The sequence below is a fragment of the Penaeus japonicus genome, unplaced genomic scaffold (assembly GCF_977035675.1).
Source record: "Penaeus japonicus unplaced genomic scaffold, GWHDUDI00000001_assembly GWHDUDI00000007, whole genome shotgun sequence".
NCBI lineage: Eukaryota > Metazoa > Arthropoda > Malacostraca > Decapoda > Penaeidae > Penaeus > Penaeus japonicus.
Window position 1 is genome coordinate 1176962 of NW_028234409.1, and position 5112 is coordinate 1182073.

Below are 5112 nucleotides of genomic sequence, written 5' to 3' on the forward strand. Positions count from 1 at the left end.
GAGCAAGCCTGTCAGTTCTCCACGTCACGCTCTGTCAATCAGAATCAACAAAAACACGGAAGTGCAATGAATCGATTAACGTATTGGAAAAGGAATCATTTAAAATGCAACATGATAAATATCACTCTCTGTTATTGGCTTTTGCAAGGTGACTTTCCTTCTGAGTTCTGGTCACTCATCACACAGCAGATTGCGAAAGAGAAGACGGAAATATTGGACATCTTTCTGTCCTGGCAAAGAGATGGGGTTGCATTGCCGTCGATATACACACCCACCAACAATAGCGCACACACACACACACACACACACACACACGTTCATATAATCTAGATAGATACATAGACAGGCAGATTGCTAGATAGATATGTATATATCATATATGTACACACACACATTTATTCGGCATACAAAGCTGTAGATAAAAAAGAATGCCGTGCATTGTTTGCAAGTAAAGTACCGCCCTGTTTCGTTGTCAACCAAGGTACTTTTTATTTGATGCTTGGATTTGGTTCTCCCTCCTAAATGGTATTAGTTACGTCACCCCCTCCCCTCCCCTCAAAATTAACTACTTAATGATGTGTTTATAGGTTAGAATAATACTTAATGATGTGTTTATAGGTTAGAATAACCAATGGGTTATTTTGAAATAAAATCGCTGGTCATATAGCGGAGAGACAGCGAATAAAGAATATATATATATATATATATATATATATATATATATATATATATATATATATATATATATATATATATATATGTATATATATATATGTATATATATATGTATATATATATATATATATATATATATATATATATATATATATATATATATATATATATATATATATATATATATATATATAACAAACTATTCTGCAGCCCCAAAAGTCGTTATTGCCATGCTGTAATGAGTCTCCTTGGCGGCTGTCGTAATAAAACTGTATCGTTTAGATGATGGATGTTGCCTTCCTTCGAACAATGCTTGTGTTGCAGTTTCCAAGGGAAAATATATAGTGTTTGGGACATTTGAATATTTGTCTTCATTTATAGAAGTTATATATCATTGAAAATCGAAAGGTTTCCTTTGTAAATTTGCATTATTGGTCTTGATATGAACTGTTGATGTACAGTTTAGATTTACAAAACCAGTCCTATTAGTATTTACAAATCTTATTGCTTTAGTTTGCTTTTTTGTAGATTGATTTTCATCGTCATATTCAGACTGAATAATCTTATTACCAATTATTCTCTTTAATGGTTAGTCATAGAGTATATACTGCATTTTCAAGCGAATCGTAAATATGTTCTTATGCACTTTCTCGGCGCAACTGTGTATGAAGTCACAGAGTCCCTTTTCTTCTGTCAGAAAGATAGATTTATTCCTCCACAAAACTGGGATGAACTTTCAACTTTCTTCCAGCGTTTGGCCATTTACGTCAGTGGGAATCATAAGTTTGTCCATTTGAGTTCAGTATGAATAGTGTGTGGAGAAGGGGATAGCGATGACATTGGAAATGGTTTTCAGACAATAAGTCTAAGTACTTTAGGGTCCGCCACGGGGCAGAGGTGTCAGGAACAGCTACCTGGGGAGATATATGTTATTACTTTGGTGGAAAAAAAAAATCAAGTTATTCTTTACTGTGTGAATTCCAAGAACGAATTCATTATGTAAATTAAATTTGAGTAAATTATTTAGATATTTTAAACTTTTATCGCTGCTTGTCAAGCTATATTGCATTAAGGGTATATCTAACAGAACTTTTACGAATAAAGGGGTACTAAAATATTTTTTGATCGATATTTATATAACCATTGGACACGTTTATTCTATACATAAGATAAACCTGAATTTAAGGTTTCCCCCTCTCCCCTGTCTCCTTCCTTTCTTTGCCGCTTCGATCTACCTCAATATTGGTCGCGCTTTCCACAAGCTCTGCATGCAGAACGGAGCGACAGCTGGGAATTGGCTGAACGTTTCCAAAGTCGTTCGTTCCGCATGACGCCCAAGTGCGTTGCCACTGTCAGCAGTAACAAAACACAGGCTGCGAGATCTACGAAGTTGCGGGAAGCCAATCAAACATTTCTCGAATGATGTCAGGGAAAGAGGGCCATCTATTTAGTTGCTAGATTGATGCTGCAATAGAGTCGATTGCGTTTTTGTTATTATTAACAATTAATTTTAACATTTCAAGAATTAAATGAGTGTTCCATATGTACGAACGCCAATAACACTGGTTCTATGATACACATATACCCACCAACAACGACTGAGTGACTGACTGACTCACACATACAGAAACGCGCGCACACACACACACACATACAAATTGTAGGAGAAAGTTCTGAAAGCAAGAAAACAAATCTATTCTGAAATGTCAGAGCAAAATGACATCCAGTAGAATTAAAAAGAAAGAAAAAAAAGTCTGATCGCAAGTTCTTTCTACACGCTAGAACGACTCTCCTGGCGGTGACATTGAAAAGTCTTTGCTTGGAGAGTAAGGTTCGGAGGAAGTAGTACTTTGAACATTCCTTTCGGAATGAGAGGAGGGAATAACTGGCGATTGGTAGATGCAAAACGTCACAGTCTGAGAAAACGCAGTGTCTGTTTGTACCTTTGTTAAAATAAAACATCAGTTATGGATTGATATTTATGTGCAACTTTAATCTGATTTTATAAAACCTTTCAATTAACTTCGTCAGAGGTGATTGATGCTTCATCAACTGACAGAGACTACATAGTATTATTGATAAATAACTTTATAAACAATCTTATTGATACACTATTGAACACTACATAGTGTACGTTTGTATAATGATAACAAAAAGCAAATGGTATATATGAGACTGGAAAACTTCTATTACAAAAGATTGACGCGTTTCGGTTATATCTTCATCACAAATATCAATATGACAGTAACGTGCCATTTAAATATCTTGTGTTGCGACGAGCTAATCAAAAGAAACCTAATTCCTCATCCAATTAATATAAGGCGTGCAAGTTCTTAAGAAGTGGGCCGAATTCTAATGGCCATTCCTCACCCATGTAGAAAGTAATGTTAATTCTAAGGCCCGTAGTAAAGAACCTGTCGGGTGTGGGGCGTCGGGGAAATGTGACGGGTGTCGGGTGTAGGGCACCCGTCCGCATGTTTGATAGTAAGGAACGTGTGTCGGTGGGTTTGGTTGTCAGTGATGCCAACCTGTTCAATAAGACGTATAGATCGGACGATATTGGTAGCCTTGATCGATGTAAACAACACCTGAGAGCGCGCAATTGAAACATTAATGTAATTTTATTTATTATATTTCATGGTTCATTCACAAAAAGCCTACTTTGTTTATCTTTCTATAATTATTAACAGCTATTAATTACATTATTTTATTTTATAAATCGCATTAGTTTGGAAGGAAAGCACTGATATGTTAAGCATTACTACACAGCAATAATCACTAACACATAATGATGAACCAGCCATTCTTTGTATTTGGATAGACTATATGCACATTTCAAATCATTAGAAAAGTTTAGCAAGCACCACATACAAATATTATGTGTTGTCTATAATTACGTCATCTTATTAAAAAAGAAAAAAGTCATGCTTGGAATTCACTCTATTATTTTCCCATAATAGGTCTTTTATAGTCATAAAATCATTAATATGAATGTTAAAACAAATTAATCACGATCACATCGAAGGCAGAATCATGTTTACTTAATTAATACAATGAAATACGAATCGATCTTTTAAGTCTCTTAAGCAAAAGATACAGATTTGTTTTTGACCAGACAATGAGATAATTTATATTAATAAAATTACATAATATGCACTATAATATATAATATAAAAATAACGATGGTGTCCTACCAAAAACAAACTCTTTATATTGACGGGTGGGGAGGGGGAAGGCACCCGAGGAAAATTCCCGAGGTTCCAATACTAATTTTCGGAAATCCCATTTTCTTTACTGCGAACACTGGACGGGTCTCTTTCACCATACACTGAGTCTTGTTTAATATAACCTGAGAAGAGGAATTGGTCTCATGCGTCCCCGTGGGTAGGCCTACGACGGGGAAATGCGAGGTCGTGAGATTCTGTTACGTTGAAGGAGGACTTTATCTCCGTCATCTTAGAGAGAGAGAGAGAGAGAGAGAGAGAGAGAGAGAGAGAGAGAGAGAGAGAGAGAGAGAGAGAGAGAGAGAGAGAGAGAGAGAGAGAGAGAGAATGAGAGAGAAACAACCCGGTGCCACATCCCGACCAACACGAACAAGAAAAGCAAAAAGAAACAAAACTCACATACAGGTACAACCCCCCCCCCCCTCCCCCTTTCGCACACATGCCATCTACTTCCCCTCTGGTTTCTCCCCTACTGCTGTAGCTCCAAAACTGCCATTGCATTGTTTGAGACAAAGGTGCCGTTCCTTGGTCTCTGAGTTTTTCATCTGGAGTTTTTGTGAGAAATAAAGCGAGGGCATATTTGGTGGGGTATTTTGAAAGGCACGGCTCTTAGCCTGTATTTCTGCGAAGTCCTTCTTTAATCGCATAATTTTTTATTGGTCCATTATCCTATTATAATTTATAAGTTATAATGAATATGAGTAGTTAAATAAAAATAACATTTTCTAATAAGAAATGGTGATTATCAAAGGGAACGGATAAAACGCTTAGAAAGCAACTCTTATTTCCCAAATGTACATAAAATCTATTCACATTATAGATTTCCAAAAGTATTTTCGAAACGTCTTTCACTCTCACTCGTAAAAAAACATGTCTCATTATTCATATTTTTCATTTCATCCAAAAGAAAATTTAAAAAGCCGACGCTGAACAGCCTGGCAACACCATCGACACAACTAGATAAGTGAACATGCAAAAGACTAACGATATGTTCCCTTGTCACGTTGGCAACTCAGTGTGACATTACCGGCTGACGGGAGTTACGGGAGGGCGGGGGCTTTTCTATGTTTGTTTGTTTGTTTGATTGTTTTTTTGTTTTTTTTTTTTTTCAACAGAACTATTCACTATTCGTCAAAGTGTCTGTTAGTGTTACCACAGAAAAAGAAAAGCATGAAAATTGTTCCTATTTTACCATTCATGTTTGCTATTCATT